Source organism: Callithrix jacchus, chromosome 8, assembly GCF_049354715.1.
Source record: "Callithrix jacchus isolate 240 chromosome 8, calJac240_pri, whole genome shotgun sequence".
NCBI classification, from domain to species: domain Eukaryota; kingdom Metazoa; phylum Chordata; class Mammalia; order Primates; family Cebidae; genus Callithrix; species Callithrix jacchus.
The window spans coordinates 125,019,712-125,037,151 of NC_133509.1; the positions used below are offsets into that span (position 1 = coordinate 125,019,712).

The 17,440-nt window shown below is 44.5% G+C and overlaps 1 protein-coding gene and 1 pseudogene across 1 annotated transcript in view; one reads left to right on the top strand and one right to left on the bottom strand.

The window, feature by feature from the left end:
* KCNK13 (potassium two pore domain channel subfamily K member 13) overlaps nt 1-17,440 on the top strand; it is a 114,805-nt gene that overhangs the window by 62,320 nt on the left and 35,045 nt on the right. The gene's annotated exons all lie outside the window — the stretch shown is intronic.
* LOC118145054 (small ribosomal subunit protein uS13 pseudogene) lies at nt 1,759-2,717 on the bottom strand (annotated as a pseudogene).

Below are 17,440 nucleotides of genomic sequence, written 5' to 3' on the forward strand. Positions count from 1 at the left end.
GCTCTCAGCCTCCAGTGTAACCATGAGAAAACATCAGACAAATTCCAATTAAGGAACATTCTACAAAATAACCTAACCAGTGTACCTCAAGACCGTCAAGGTTGTCAAAAATAAGGAAAGTCTAAGAAAGTGTCAGACCCGCAGAGCCTAAGGAGACATCACTGGTAAATGTACTGTAGTATCCTGGGTAGGGTCCCAGAACAGAAAAAAGACGTTCTGGAAAAATAAAGGAAGTCTGAATCAAGTATGGAATTTAATTAGTAATAATTCAATGTTGATCATTGCAATGTATGTACCATATTCATGGAAGATGTTAATAATAGGGCAGACTGAGTGCAGGGTATGATATGGGAACTCTGCATTATTGTCACGACTTTTCTATGAATCTAAAACTATTCCAAAAAAAGTTTATTTTTGGCCGGGTGCGGTGGCTCACACCTATAATCCCAGCACTTTGGGAGGCCAAGGCAGGTGGATCACGAGGTCAAGAAATCAAGACCATCCTGGTCAACATGGTGAAATCCCGTCTCTACTAAAAATACAAAAATTAGCTGCGCATGGTGGCGTGTGCCTGTAGTCCCAGCTACTCAGGAGGCTGAGGCAGGAGAATTGCTTGAACCCAGGAGGCGGAGGTTGCGGTGAGCCAAGATCGTGCTATTGCACTCCAGCCTGGGTAACGAGCGAAACTCTGTCTCAAAAATAAAAAAAAAAGTTTACTTTTAAAGAATGAAAAAAAAAATTGATGCACCTTAAAATGTTTCTTCCATGCCTGGCACCCTATATGGTCTGTAGAATAGGAACAGCCTTTCTGCATTTTCTGAAGGGAATAAAACATGTGTATGGATCAGGGCTAGCCAGTTATTGTCCTGTTTTGGAGACAGGAAATGTGTTCTTTGGGTAATTTAAAGGTAAAAGTGCTCACCATAATTTATTTATTTTTTTTGTACACTGGTTTCTCTGCCTCACATACAGCTCACTCATCATAGCATATTAGACCTATTCATGGCCAGATGTGGTGGCTCATGCCTCTAATCCCCACACTTTGGGAGGCTGAGGCAGAAGGATTGCTTGAATCTAGGAGTTCGAGACCAGCCTGGGCAACATCTCAAGACCCCCATCTCTTAAAAAAAATTAGCGGGGGGCAGTAATGTGCACCTGTAATCCCAACTACTCCTAAGGCTGAGGTGGGAGGATCCCTTGAGCCCAGGAGTTTGAGGCTGCAGTGAGCCATGATTGTGCCATTGCACTCCAGCCTGGTAGACAAAGCAAGATGCTATCTAAAATAAAAATTTTTTAAAAAGCTACTTAATGTTCCAAGAGTATGTTTCATCTAACAGAGTACATTATGTGACCTTCTGAGTATACTTTTGGGAAATAAAGAAAAATATTTATTGTAGAAAACAGATGGAGGTTTAGTAGTTGCCCAGGTTGAAGGCAAACCTGGCTTGACCCCAGAACTATGGGAATCCAATTCTTGTCCCTGTGTTAATACTACCATTTAGAATAGCTTTCCATAATAGGATTGGAGGCAATTTTAAATCAGTCTGCACATGGAAATAAAAAATATGGACCCTCTAACCTATGGAGGAAGAGCAGGAATCATGTATCTCATCTTTAACAATAGATTGATGGTGCAAACATTTAAGTACTTTGTGTAGCAGTTATGTACTCCGTTTTCAATTGAAATGTATTCTTTCATTCTGGGAAAGATTTACAATTTTCTGATCAGCAATTTACTTCCAGTCCCAGGGAGGATTCAGTTGGTAGTGAAAACAAACCAATCAAAATGTTTGAGTAGTAAAAACACCTTGTATGTATTTCGGTGTTTTTTTTTTTTTTTGGATATAAACTATTAACAGACAAGGCCTACAGACTTAGTTCTTCTTGGACACAGACGGTGAGGCCAGGGCGGCCCGTGGTCTTGGTGTGCTGGCCTGTGACACCAAGGCCCCAGAAGTGGCTCAGCCCCTCTGTGAGCCCGAATCTTCTTCAGTCGCTCCAGGTCTTCATGGAGCTTATTGTCCAGACCATTCTGGAACCTGGCTATGTCTTCCAATCTTTACATCCTTACGACTGTTCAAGAACCAGTCTGGGATCCTGTCCTGGCGCGGCTCCTGCATAATGGTGATCACACGTTCCACCTCATCCTCGGCGAGTTCTTCCTCCTTGATGAGGTCAGTGTCTGCTTTCCTCAACACCGCAGGAGCGTGTCTTCAGCCCACACCCTTATCGGCAGCGACAGCAAAGGCTATTCGCCGCCGCCCATCGGTGTCGGTGTTGAGGACTCGCAAAATAGGCTGGAACTTTTCAGGGACCCCTAGAGACGTGGCGGCGGCGAAAGCTGCGGCGCGTAGGCCTCCTGTGGAAAAGCTATTTAGGCGTCTTTCAGGGGCCTCTTTATCCGGGCCTGGGGACCCCCTCGGCCAGGGGCTCCCTTTCATTCCTCTCCTCACTTCCCTGCAGCTCATTCCCTGCACTGGCTTCTCCCTGTGCAGCGTGCGGGCTCTCGGGTGTCGGGTGGATGCACATCCCAAACAAGCGTGCTGGCAGAAGTAAAGCACCGGCCCTCAGCGCCTTACCGTCCTGGAGATGGAGGTGGACACGGAGGAAAGGCGAGGAATCCTCTGTGCGTCTCAGCCTCCTTCATCGCTCACCTCTTTCTCTGAGGCTACAAACCCTTCCAAGCTGGCTCCACTCTGGAGGATTTTCTCGAACATTCTGTCTCTCACTGGATGCTTTTTCTGAGCATTATTCTCCAAAGTGAGCAAGAAATAGTGTGATACTTGGCAGAAATCATTCCCATTTCCCTTTTTTTAACTTGATATTTGATGCCTACACAAGAATATGTGTAACATAAATGTAAGGTATGCCTCCTGCTAGTAAAATGGACACCTTGAACCCCACCCCCGACCCGAGGACGGACGGCTGCATCTTCCTCACCACCCCCCAGAGGGACCGCTGCCCTAAACTGTGAAATTATCACTCTTTTGTTTTTTCAAAATTTATGCTTGTATTACATAAGTAGGTAACTCTAAGCAATATATTGCTTCACTTTTGACTTTGAGATTACAAAAGCAACAGCATACCTCATGTAGTCAACTGCAACTTTCTTTTCAGTGTCAATCTTAGGTTTCTAAGATTCATCTACATTGTGTCTAAACTAGAACCTATTTATTTTTGCTTCTATATAAAATGCTATCATATGAATATTCCACGGTTTACTCATTCATTCTCCTGGTTTGGGGCATTGGGCTTTTTCCCGGGTTTTTGCCATTGTGGTCAACGCCATAGTGAACATTCTTGGCTGATGTCTCCTGGAGGCACATGTGTGGGCATCTGCCGTGCAATCACTCAAGTGTGAGGTGGCATCAGAATTGATTAGAGAGATCACATGTTGCTGGGCCGTCCCCAGAACGTCTGATTCAGAGGGCCTAGGGTGAGGCCAGAGATGTTGCATTTCGCCTAAGTTTCCAGGTGAGGCTGAAGCTACTGCTCCAGGCTCCACTTTGGCAACCATGGTCTAGGGTAAATATCTAGGAGTGGAATGGCTGAGCTGCAGGGTGTGTGCCCGCCCCACATTAGAAAATAATGCCCAATTGTTTTATGATGTCCCTGTGACATTTTATTTTCCTGTGACAGTACGAAAACTTCCACTGACCACATTTTCACCAACCCTTAATATTATTCATCCCTTCTCTGCCTTCAATGTGACTGAAACTTAGACACTGAAACAAGTGTGTTTGACATTTTATTTAAAGAAGATAGGGGATTTTACATCATTTGGGTGTGTTCTTCCTTGGGCTTAACAAGCAGAAGAATGGGCTCTAACAGGTTTTCAACAGTGTAACAATTCATATACCTTTAACACATTATCTTTTAGCAGAGTCAGGGAGAGCCCAATGGTGTCATCATTTAGGTCCATTTTAGTCATTAGAAAACCAGAGATGGTTCCTAACACGGTAGCTGAGACCATCAACGAGGCTGTTTTTGTCTATTCTTTCATTGGAATATAATGCTGTTTAATCAAAAGGTACTTCATTTTGAAAAGATGAATACTCAGAGGAGATGTGATTGAAATTGCTTGTGACAGATAAGATGATCATAGATTGATTTATCACATGCCAGAACTGGAAGAAGATTGAGAAGAACATTTATTTTTAGTTTTTTCAGACAGGGTCTCACTCTCTCGCCCAGGCTGAAGTGCAGTGGCGCAATCTCAGTTCACGGCAACCTCTACCTCACAGGCTCAAGCAATTCTCCTGCCTCGGCCTTCCAAGTAGCTGGGATTACAGGTGTGCAACACCACACCTGGCTAATTTTTGTATTTTTAGTAGAGACAGGGTTTTGCCAAGATGGTCAAGCTGGTCTTGAACTCCTAACCTCAAATGATCTGCCTGCCTCAGCCTCCCAAAGTGCTGGAATTACAGGCATGAGCCACCGCGTCCAGCCAGTGAAGGACATTTAAATAAATAGGAGTGTGGGCGTGCGCAGTGGCTCACACCTGTAATCTCAGCACTTTGGGAGGCCAAGGCAGGGGGATCATCTGAGGTCAGGGGTTTGAGACCAGCCTGGCCAACATGGTGAAACCCCATCTCTACTAAAAATACAAAAAATTAGCTGAGTGTGGTGGCAGGTGCCTATGATCCCAGCTACTCGCAAGACTGAGACAGGAGAATCACTTAAACAAGGGAAGCGGAGGTTGTAGTGAGCCGAGATTGCACGACTGCACTCCAGCCTGCCTGGGCAACAAGAATGAAATTCTATCTCAAAAAATAAATAAATCAACAAATAGGAATGCAGATTTCTTTATGCAGGAAATGGTATAATTTGTTGGCTCATGTGGTAGCAAAGTTGAGCATGATGGGAAGCAGGTCAGCTTTCGTCAGCCAGACAGACCCAAGTTTGAATCCCAGCTCCTCTAGAAAAGCCCAAGTATGTGAACAGGCACAAGTTGCCTGGTCTCTCCTTAGCTTCAGTGTCTTCATCTATGAATTTGGATCACTCCTGTATGCCTCACTGGGCTGTTGAGTTTCCATGAGAGAACTTATGGAAAGCACCCGGCACACAGTAGGGCACTCAGTACATGTCATGCCTCCTCTTTTTCCATTCAAACAAGTTTTATAAGAACAAGGACTATTCCACTTCATACCCATTAGGATGCTTGTTATTGTTATTATTTATTTTTTGAGACAGAGTCTCACTCTGTCATCCAGGCAGGAGTGCAGTGGCATGATCGTGGCTCACTGCAGCCTTGACCTCCTGCACTCAGATGATCCTCCCACCTCAGCCTCCCAAGTAGCTAAGACTATAGGCATAAGCCGTTGTACTGAGCTATTTTTTTGTAGATGTTGTAGAAGTGGTGTTTCATCATGTTGCCCAGGCTGAGGATACCCCACTTCTACTTATTAAAAACAACAACAACAACGAAAAGGAAAATAGCAAGTATTGGTGAGGAGGTAAAGAAACCGGAACCCTTGTGCATTGCTAGTGGGAATGTCAAATGGTGGGTCCCCCAAAAATTAAACAAATTTACCATATGATCCAGCAATCCCACTTCTGGGTATACCCAAAAGAATTGAAAGTAGGGGTTGGGCGAGGTGGCTCACGCCTGTAATCCTAGCACTTTGGGAGGCCGAGGTGGGTGGATCACCTGAGGTCAGGAGTTCAAGACCAGCCTGGCCATCATGGTGAAACCCCATCTTTAAAAAATAAAAAATAAAATAAATAAATAAAAGAATTAAAAGTAGGATCTTGAAGAGATATTTATGCATCCGTGTTCACAGCAGCATTATTCCCAGTGGCCAAGAGGTGGAAGCAACCCAACTGTCCGGTGATGAGTGAAAGGAAAACAAAATGTGGTGTGTACATACAATGGAATATCATCTGGCCTTAAAAAAAAAAAAAAGAGAGAGAGAGAAAGGAAAAGAAACTCAGGCACATGCTAACAAAAATGAACTTTGAGAACATTATGCTGAGTGAAATAAGCCAGTCACGACAGAACAAAGAGTGTATAATTCCACTGATATGCTATACTGAGAGTAGTCAAATTCATAGAGTCAGAAAGTATAATGGAGGCCAGGCACGCTGGGTCACGCCTGTAATCCCAGCACTTTGGGAGGCTGAGGTGGGCGGATCACCTGAGGTCAGCAGTTTGAGACCAGCCTGGCCAACATGGCAAAACCTCATCTCTACTAAAAATACCAAAAATTAGCCGGGCATGGTGGCATGCACCTGTAATCCCAGCTACTAGGGAGGCTGAGGCAGGAGAATTGCTTGAACCTGGGACGTGGAGGTTGCAGTGAGCCAAGATCATGCCTCTACACTCCATCCTGGGCGACAGAGTGATACTCTGTCTCAAAAAAACAAAACAAAACAAAAAAGAAAGTAGAATGGAGTATGCCTGGGATTGAGAGGAGGAGCAAATAGGGAATTGTTGGTTAGTGGGCCTTTAGTTTTCATTTTGCAAGATGAAATGAGCTCTGCAGATGGTGGTGGTGGTTTTACAATGTGGATTTACTTAATGCCACTGAGCTGTCCATTAAAAGTAGTTAAGATGGTAAGTTTCATGTTACGTGTATTTTACAACAATAAAAACAAAAAGAATAGTGACTCTTGCCATTTGTACATCACTTTACTGTTGACAAAGCCCTGCCCATGTCTAATTCTCATAACACCCCGAGAGACACTACTTCCATGATCCTCGTTTTTAGTAGAAATGGGGTTTCACCACGTTGGCCAGACTGATCTTGAACTCCTGACCTCAGGTGATCCTCCCACTGGTCATATTTCCTGCCTTGCCTTGCTGTGTTCTGCCTTTCTCACTGTACACCATTTTCATGCTAGAACAGCTGTGTGCTTGAGTCACAGCTCCATGGCTCATTTAACATGTGGACGACAGGATGGTTACAGACAGGAGACATGTGACCTGTTCTCTTCCTTGACTCTGTGAAGAAACGTCAGCAGGAAGAAAGTTCACATTACTGAGAACTTACTATGGGCCAGACACTTGACAAGCTTGATCTCATTTAAACTTCACCAAACCAATCTAGCTCTGAGGAAGATTCAATTATTAGTCTCATTTAATACATAACAAATCAGACACAGACCTCAAAAGCATTGTGCTCAGTGGAAGAAGCCAGTTGCAAAAGCCCATTTACTGTGTGATCCCATCTACATGAAATGTCCACAACAGGTCAATCTCTAGAGACGGAAAGTAGATTCGTGGTTGCCTACAGGATGAGAGTTTAAGTGGAAGTGGGGAGTGACTGCTGGTGAGAATGAGGTTTCTTTTGGGGGTGATGCCACCGTTCACTGTGGAGGCTATCGAGATGGTTGCACAGCTCTGTGAATATCTGAAGACATTGAAATGTGTACTTTAAATACATAAACTGTACGGTGCGGATTGTATCTCAGTAAAGCTGGGTTTTCAAATCTTATTTAGGACAAAAACAAAACAGGCAAAAAACAGTTAAGAAATTGCCCAGTGTTACAAAGCTACCAAGTAACAGGGCTGGGATTTGAACCAGGCAAGTTGAGTCCCGAATCCACACTTCTGGCTTTCTGTCTTCCCTTTGTCTGCCTGAGAAACTCTTTCTGCTCCTTTGAGACACTGCTCAACTCTATTCTTCTGCAGGACTTCTCTGATTTCCAGGCAGCCTCCACAATGATCCCTCTCCTGAGGCCACGCTGTCCAAAAAGCTCTCTAGAGAGCTTTTCACAGTGCACTATGGGGCAGCCTACCCATTTGCTTTCTCGGTATAACTCCATGCATGCTTCTAGAGAAGAGAAAATAGGTTCTTCCCATCTACATTCCCAGAGCCTATCTCGTGGTGGCACCAATTACGTGTGTCAAGTCCCAGCAATGTGACTGAAACCATGGGACATAGGCCAGACCCTTCTACAAAGCATCCTTTGGCACCAGAGTCAAAGAAGACTACTGCTTGTGGTACCAGCTACTCAGGAGGCTTAGATAGGAGGATCTCTTGGGCCCAGGAGTTCAAGGCTACAGTGGGCTGTGACTGTGCCACTGCACTCCAGCTTGGGCAACAGAGTGAGACCCCATCTTGTAAAGCCTGTGCAGTCGATAAGGTGGGAGACTAGGTCAGCATGTATATAATTTGTTGGAAATGCTGCCTCTAGAAAAAATTGCTGCCTCTGGAAAAACATCTGCAAGTTCATTTCCAAGTGGTAGAAATAAACACTATTTCCTTGTACATAGAGGTAACACTTGTTAACTTTTCTTATTTTTTACTGTCTCTCTTTCCATTGCAGTTTATGAAATATAGGCCTCGGGTGATTAGTCAGAACTGAGCTGAAATTGGACATAGGTGGGAATTTTCAGAAAAATTAACTCTGCATAAGAAAGGTCCAGTGTTGTTGTTGTTTTTTTTTTAATCAAGGAAATGTTGCAATTAGTATGAAACAAAGTAGTAGAAAAGTGGATGAGAGGTTGGCAAATGAAAACAACGTGTAGTCAACTCTTTCAAGGGATTGAGTTGGAAATGGAAATCAATAACTGTGGTGGCAGTACAAGAAAGATGAGGACATCATTTTTTTTCTAATAAGGGCGATATTTGAGCATGTTCGCAAATAATTCTGCAGAGAAGTAGATATTGATTTATAAGAGCAAAAAGAGTAGATCAAATGAACAAAGCCTTTGAGAAGCTTTAAGACTTCTTGAGAAGCAGTCATGAAATTGACCTCCACTTATATTAGGAGAGAAGGAAAGGAGGATGGGTGTGTACGGAGGTTTGTAGATTTGATTGTGAGAAGGTGATGGTTTTCATCTGTATTAGTCTGCTTTGGCTGCCATAACAAAATACTACAGGCTTGGCAGCTTAAATAAGGGAAATTAATGTTCTCCCAGTTGTGGAGACTGGAGGTCCCAGACCAAGGTGCCAATGGCATTGATGTCTGGCGAGGGCTATCTCCTTGGGTTGCAGACAGCTGCCTTCTTGCTTTGTCCTCACATGATAGAAAGAGTGGACACTCTGGGGCTTGTTCCTCTTCCTATAAGGGCACAGCTCTATTGACTTAGGAAGATCCAGTGTTTATGAAATGTTAATGTTTGTAGACACACACACACACACACACACACACACACATACACACACACACAGACTGAATGGAAATACATCAAGGTCTTCACAGCAATAGCAGTTCACATTACTGAACTCTTATGTGCTAAGTGCTTTACATTAGTCTGGGATAGTAGCATACTAGATTACGTTATAGTCTCATTTAGTCCTCATACTATTGTACTGTTCTTCACCTCCCTCTTTCCTGACAGAGAAACTGAACTGCAGAGAGACGTGTTTGATCCCTTTTCTTAACAGCAGGATTACGAATAGTGTTTTGCATTTTCTGAATTTCCTATAATGAAGATATATTATTGTGAATAACAAATACAAAATGTTATTATAATCAAACATTATTAAAAACAAACCATAAGAAACAGGAACTGCTGGGAAGAAAACACTTTCCTCGATGATAAGGCTGCCCTGAATTGGGAATTGTGGAGCTCACAAGTAGCCTACTCATCATAGACATGACTGATTTGAGAGTTTTTACCCTGCCTCCAAGCTTTACTGAATTCATCTTACTTTCAAAATTATCAAGAGATACACTGCACGTTTGCAGAGAATTGGGCCTAGTGGCTCACTTGGGGAACTCACACCTCCACACTGCTGACCCGGGTCTTCTAATAAAAACACTCACATCTCTACTGAATCCTGCAATTGGGACTCATTCGAAAAGAAAACAGAGATAAGGATGAAGCAGGTTTCATGAAAGAAAACTCTTTATGTGCTTGATGACTTCTTGGCAAAGGAAAGGGGAAGTATGCTGCCGTCAGGCGTCTCCTTGGGCCGCATCGGGACCCAGCCAGCCCGCCCGCCATGGCATGAGGTCAACATTTATCTCACTGAGGACCAAGGGAAGGGAGGTGCTGAGGTTCACCGACATCTCAAACTGTTTCAAGGCTGATAAAGGATGCTGCATAAGTGATTTTTCAGATTTCTAAAACATCAAAACGTTGAGGTTCCATTGTTTTCTATTTGGTGGCCACTGCCCAGTGCCGGGTCTCGAGAGGACCTTTTCTGCCTTCCTCACCATATGGCAGATGATTTTCACAGGCCTGTGGACAGGTGTTAGAGAGAAGATGCCCTGAAATGTCACTGGTAGGATGTGGCTCCCACATCAGGGTTCGGCATGAGAAGGGTCTGGCCGTGTTGGAGGGAGGTTGGAAGGCCTTTGGCTTGCTTTCAAGCTTTAAGTCATGCTGGTCCCCTCTTCAAGAAAAGGAATCTTTTTTGCTCTGTGTTTAAGTTTTCATTTCTGGTTGAGTGTAGGGATCCGGCATTGTTTGTAGAGTATTAAAGAAGCTTCCCAAAGGGGACCTATCAGAAGAGTCCACCTTTGTGGTGACAGCCGGAATGTCTGTAAGCTGCTTTATCTCCCCCCGAACAGATGAGAACATGCATTCAGCTGTCATCACGTGTCAGGCATAAAGGAAACACACTTCACGGGTGCTGGGAGCACCAGGGGACACCCCACGTCACAACACACCTGCAAGACACACCCGGCCTGGGAAACACTGTGGTGGGCAGACTGGGGGATGGCATCCAGAAATAGAAACATGCCACCAAGAGGGAGGTTGGTCTGGGGGTCATGAAAAGTAGCCAGAATGTGGATGACAGCAGATGGGACAAGCAGAACTCTGAGTATCAAGGAAGTTTATGCGCATTGAGCTCATATTTCATGCCTCTGGCCTGCTGTTTCCACATTTCCTGCAGATGAAATGGATGGAGTAGATGGTCCCTGATCTATTTTGCAGATCTCCATGTTTGATCATGGTCACTTCTAAGTGGAAACAGGCAGATGGGAACAGGTGGCTGCTGATCGAGGTCAGGTGCCCGTGGACGAGGAATCTGGAGACTCTCGGCAAATAAATCCTGAGTCCAGGTGAGAAGAGACTCCTTTAATAAGGACCCCAAGGAAAGCAGAGCAGAAGTCTCTGCCTCAGAGTAGGGATACAAGTGAATTGATTTAAGGAGGAGAAATTTTTTTTTTTTAAATCTTAGCAAAATCTGAACTGCCTAAGATTTTATTGAAAGCAAAATAATCAATACCTTTGATAGTTATGATCACAAAGACAGCACACAGCATTGTGTAATAAAATAGTTATTTACTGGCTTTCTTGCCAAATAAATTTTGAGCTATTTGAGAACAAGTAGTTCTTCATCTGTGTCCTGTTGTCTGGCTGGAATAGACATTAAATGAAGCTCCAGGACCCACTGAATGGAGAAAGCTTGGCAAAAGAGAGAAGGAGCTGCATTTCCCCCACCCCTCATTCCAGGCTGAACTGAGAGGGATCTACAGACCAGTTTTTGAAAATGGCACTTTGGGGCCAAACGTGGTAGCTCACGCCTGTAATCCCAGCACTTTGGGAGGCTGAGGCGGGCAGATAACAAGGTCAGGAGGTCGAGACCATCCTGGCTAACACAGCAAAACTCCATCTCTACTAAAAATACAAAAAAATAGGCGGAAGTGATGGCAGGTGCCTGTAGTCCCAGCTACTTGGGAGGCTGAGGCAGGAGAATTGCATGAACCTGGTAGGTGGAGGTTGCGGTGAGCCAAGATTGTGCCTCTGCACTCCAGCCTGGGTGACAAAGTGAGATTCCATCTCAAAAAAAAAATTGTTTAAGAAAATAGCACTTTGGATGGCGAAAGGCTACCCCCACAAAGGTCTTTCAAGTTTCAAGGGACACTCATTAGCATCTTCATGTGTGTTTCTCTGGCCAAGACAGCTAATGAAAGGAATGAAAGGAAGAACAAAGCAAGGGTCACTACGTCGCAAAACACACGGCGAAAGTGTAGTTTCTAGAAGGAATTACCCTCAGGTCATGGAGCAGTTCACCAAGTTGTTCTGATTCATGCTTCTTCTTTTCATGTTTGTGCTCATTTAAAAAGAGCCGAAGTCCACACAGAAAAGTAGTAAAGCTTCTGCCTTCATGGCCTTTGGTTTCCTTTCTTCCAACCATGGCGGGGGCCTCTGCCTACTGCACCCCGCTGCGTTTCCTGCTCGTAACAAGGTACCCAATGAACTTGGCAGCCTTTTTCTTTTTTCAACTTTTCTGTCTTTAGCCAATGTTCCCAATCTTGTTTTATTTTATTTTATTTATTTATTTTTGAGATGGAGCCTCGCTCTGTCGTCCAGGCTGGAGTGCAGTGACGTGATCTCGGCTCCCTTCAACTTCTACCTCCTGGATTCAAGTGATTCTCCTTCAGCCTCCCAAGTAGCTGGGATTACAGGTGCATGCCACCATGGATGGCTCATTTTTGTATTTTTCATAGAAGAGGGGTTTCACCATGTTGGCCAGGCTGGTCTTGAACCGCTGACCTCAGGTGATGCACCTGTCTCAGTGCTAGGATTACAGGCGTGAGTCGCTGTGCCCGGCCCCTCTCTTGTTTTAAAATGATACGTTGAGACACAAGTGAAAGAAGGCTCTTAGTTGTAAAGTTATTTCTAAAAATGAGGAAATAAATGAGTTGTACAATTGTGAACAATGTAATTGACTCCCAGCTGTGTGTTTATCACATTAGAACTGCCAGTGTCAGAATTTATTTTCCCACTCAGTGGTTTGACACATTGGTAATAAGTCTTATACACACAATTGTGTGTTTAAAAAGCTGTGGCTTCTTATAATTAGAGATCGATTCCACTGTTAGGCTGGCAAATGGTCCAGCTTTTAGTGTGAAGACAGGATTGGTTCTCTGAGGAGTTGCTGTCATCTGTGCTGGAGTGGGGAGATTTTATTTTATTTATTTATTTTTAGGCTAGTCAAGTGAAGCAGTAGGAGTGGAGAAGGAACAAAGAAATCTGTAACTGGTTGTGATCAATTAGCTGTAAACAGCACTGCACTCGGACCAGCCAAGTGGGGAGATTTTCTAGGGCTGATTATCCAACCATTGGCAGTATCTCCTCCTCTGACTTGAGGCATTTTGATCATTTCCCTGCTTATCAGTACCCATAGCAGAGAAAAAAATGTAGGGTCAAAGAACCTAAGAAATTCAAAGCAATTAATTTGACATTTTACTTACAGCTTTTATTTCATGCTATTTTTTTTTCAAAATGTAAATAGCTTTATTATTATTATTTTCTGTTTGTTGAAGTAATATGTGCTCATTGTAAATACACACACTCACACACACACACACACACAGAGCTGGGTGCAGTGGCTCACGCCTGTAATCCAGCACTTTGGGAGGCCTAGGCAGGTGGATCACAAGGTCAGGTGTTCAAGACCAGCCTGACCAACATAGTGAAACCCTGTCTCTACTAAAAATACAAAAATCAGCCAGGTGTGATGGTACGTGCCTGTAATCCCAGCTACTCAGGAGGCTGAGGCAGGAGAATTGCTTGAATCCAGGAGGAGGAGGTTGCAGTGAGCCAAGATTGCACCACTGCACTCCAGTCTGGGCAACAGAGCCAGACCCCGACTCAAAAACAGAAAAATATACATTTTTGTATATGTGTATATATATATATGTACACAATTCAGAAATGTATCAAGTATAAAGTCCTATTGCAAACTCTACTCCCCCAAAATAACTACTATTAGGAGTTTTCCCTCTATCCATACAGGTCTTTCTGTCCATGACTGAAACATATGTTACCATTTTGATTTCCAAATGGGATCATATTATTTATGGAATTCTGTAACTTTTCTTTTTCCCAATGTGCTGCTGTCATATGGTTGATAAAATATGACAGCGTGTACTTGACATGTGATCACTGAGATCTCAAAGATGCCATGTACAGCTGTGTGGTGAGTGCACTGCACAAAGGCCCCCAGCTGAGGGGTAAATCTACCCTGCATGCACTCCATAGCCTGCACCCATGGGGGCTTTTTTTCTCAGAGGGGAGTCTCTTTCCAATTTGCACAGATTGGTGCTATTCTCACTAGTGACATTTTTTGACTACTAGTAAGAGGTTGCTTCTGTGCTCATTTGAAAATGAGCTTAATTTTCTAGGCTGGCACAGTGGCTCACGCCTGTAATCCCAGCACTTTGGGAGGCCAAGGCAGGTGGATCACGAAGTCAGAAGATCAAGACCAGCTGGGCCACCACGGTGAAACCCCATCTCTACTAAAAATACAAAAAAAATAGCAGGGCGTGGTGGCACATGCCTGTAGTCCAAGCTACTCAGGAGGCTGAGGCAGGAGAATTGCTTGAACCCAGGAGGCGGAGATTGCAGCGAGCCGAGATTGCACTCCAGCCTGGACCACAGTGTGAGACTGTCTCAAAAAAAAAAAAAAAAATCTTAATTTTCTGTTGTATGGCCCAGAGGTTAATTTTCTGTTATATGGCCCAGAAGAAATAGCCAGGGGAAGAGTAAGGCCAGAAAGAAACCCAGGCAGTGTCTAGAAGGCAACAGTGGGGCTCCAAGCAACAGGACTTGCTTCCATTAATCAGGCACAGTGGGGCCAAGAAGGCTCTGGAAGGATAGAATCACATGGGACCAGTGTGGTTCAGGTGTCCAGTTGGCACTGGACATGTAGCAGAGGCAGGTGAGGTCCATCCTCTCACAGAGCTTCCACTTTCTCGTAAGAAGTGCATAAATACATGAGAGGTAACTTCAGATGGGGCAAGTGCTGTCAAAACAAACAACACCAGACTGTGATGAGTGAATGCAAATGGGGAGCAGGGCAGGCTACTCTTTAGGTGGCTAAGGGTCTGGGGAATGATATTGAAGCTGAGACCTGCAACCAGCAGTATGAATGAGGAACTGGGAAAGAGCATTCCAGGCAGAGAGAATAGCAGGTGCCAAGGCCCTGCAGTGGGCCAGAGTAGCTGAGGCACAGTGAACGAGGGGGAGAGTGTGACGAAATGAGGCTCAGGATGAGGCAAGAGTTCAAGCATGCAGGGCCCTGTAAAGCAGCGAGGAGCTGTGGTTCTTTCCTTTTGCATAGCACAGTGTCATTGAAGGATTCTAAGCAAGGGAGTGATGAGATACAGTGTATATTTTTCAGTGATTACACTCATAATGAAACATTAACAATTTACTCCGAAGCTGGGAAAAAACAGTGTTGTATGTGGCAAGAAAAGAAGCCGAAAGGCCCTCTAGGGGCTGGGGTGGTGGCTCACGCCTGTAATTGCAGCACTTTGGGAAGCCGAGGCAGGTGGATCACTTGAGCCCAGGAGTTCAAGACCAGCTTGCATAACATGGTGAAACCCCATCTCCACTAAGAATACAAAAACTAGCCGGGCATGATGGCATACACCTATAGTCCCACCTACTTGGGAGGCTGAAGCACAAGGATCGCTTGAACCTGGGAGTTCAGTCACACCACTGCCCTCCAGCCTGGGTGACAGAGCAAGACTACATCTCAAAAAAAAAAAAAAAATCTGCTAGAAACATGTACAGTGGTCCAGCCCAACAGTGTGATCTTTGACTGTGGGGTGACCATGCAGATGGCGGATAGTCAGAGTTGTGATGTTGGGAGGCAGGATTCACCGTCTCTGGGGAACCAGGCCAATTATCATCAAAGAGACTGGAGAAATAAGGGTTAAAACAGGCCCCTTGACTTTGGGGTTTGAGGTTGGAGGGTGGTTATAAGAACAAGGAGAAAACCCACACCTCAGAGCCTCTGAGCCATCGTGCAAGGCTCCTTAAATTCACGAAGTAGATTCCCTCAGTGCCTGTTCTCACCTATAGAGTAAGACTTAAGAGACTTGTTCATTTCTTCTGGTTCTGGAAGTCCTGCCACCCATCAAGCAGATTCTTGTCCTTGAAGGCCCATTGAGAAGCAATGCGCCATACTACAAAGCAGTAATTTAGATACTGGGGGAAGAGGGAACAAAGGAGGGTGCCATTAACTGTTAAACATTGGTGCAGGGCTGGGGACTGTGAGTCATCATCCCTTCCAGACAAGTCCCCTCTCTCTAAAGAGAGAAATCTGGTACTAAAACTGGAGAAGCATGGAAATAAATTGAAGCTCATTTCATTTTAGTGTCGTGCCCTTGAAAATCCCACAGGATTCCCTCTGAAGTCCTGCTGTACCCTCTGAATTATCTGAGGAAGATTAATCGTGCCCGATAGAGTTTGTGGGTTAAGGATTTGGTTGGGAACAGGATAAATGTGCTTGTGACTTCTGTATGTTTTAAGTTCCGTGATGAGAAATAAATCAGCAAAGGTCATTCTCTCCCTGGGGCAGTGGACGTTTTAATGATCATTCCTCTGGCTACTTTTGGCAGAGTTCAGAGTAAGTAAGTAAATGATGGCAACTTTGAGGCAAGGTAGAGGAGACTTGAGCTGCAGCTCTCAGCCACCCAGCTCTCACATTAGAGGAAGGTGTGTTATTTCTCAACTGCCCCATTTAAGCTCCTACCCATAGCGAATAAGAAGGAAGAGCATTACTCCACCACCTGCCACCCCACCCCCTGGAAAGTGGGATCCTCCTGGATATTCCAGCTTCTCCAGGTCAAAACCAAGAGACTGAACCCTGCTAGCAGCTCCTCCTCCTCCTTTCCTTGTCCGTCCCCCAGGAAGTGACTCTAAAGTTGACTGCATTCTCAGGAGGGTTTTTCTTCAATGCAAGCACACATAAGAAAGTGGTGTCACACTTAAGCTTCATAGTATAACCAGAGCTATTTGTTTTAAACCAGAGCTTTTATTTCTTGCCGCTTTATTGAACTATAATTGACATGCAATAGTCTGCACGTATTTGACAATTTAATGAGTACACAAATGCATATGCATACATGCATTCCTGAAACCACCTATGCGATTTAGGTAAGGAACAGATGCATCATGCCCAAGCATCCTATGCCCTCTTGTTTTTTGTTTTGTTTTGTTTTTGAGATGGAGTTTTGTTCTTGTTGCCTAGGCTGCAGTGCAATGGTGCAATCTTGGCTCACTGCAACCTCAGCCTCCTGGGTTCAAGCAATTCTCCTGCCTCAGCCTTCCAAGTAGCTGGGATTACAGGTGTGTGCCACCACATCTGTCTAATTTTGGTATTTTTAGTAGAGACAGTGTTTCACCATGTTGGTCAGGGTGGTCTCAAACTCCTGACCTCAAGTGATCCACCAGCCTTACCTCCCAAAGTGCTGGGATTACAGGTGTGCAGCACCACGCTCAGCCTTATGCCCTCTTGTAACTCAGCTCTCCTTTCCCCATTCCCAGGTAACTAGAAATCTGCTCTCTGTCACTGTGACTTACCTTGCATTTTCTAGAATTGTACAGAATTGGTGTTGCACAATATATGTTCTGTTTTGATTGGCTTCTTTCACTCAGCATAATCATTTTGAGATTGATTTCTTTTTTTTTGAGACAGAGTTTCGCTCTTGTTACCCAGGCTGAAGTGCAATGGCGCGATCTCGGCTCACCACAACGTCCGCCTCCTGGGTTCAGGCAATTCTCTTGCCTCAGCCTCCCGAG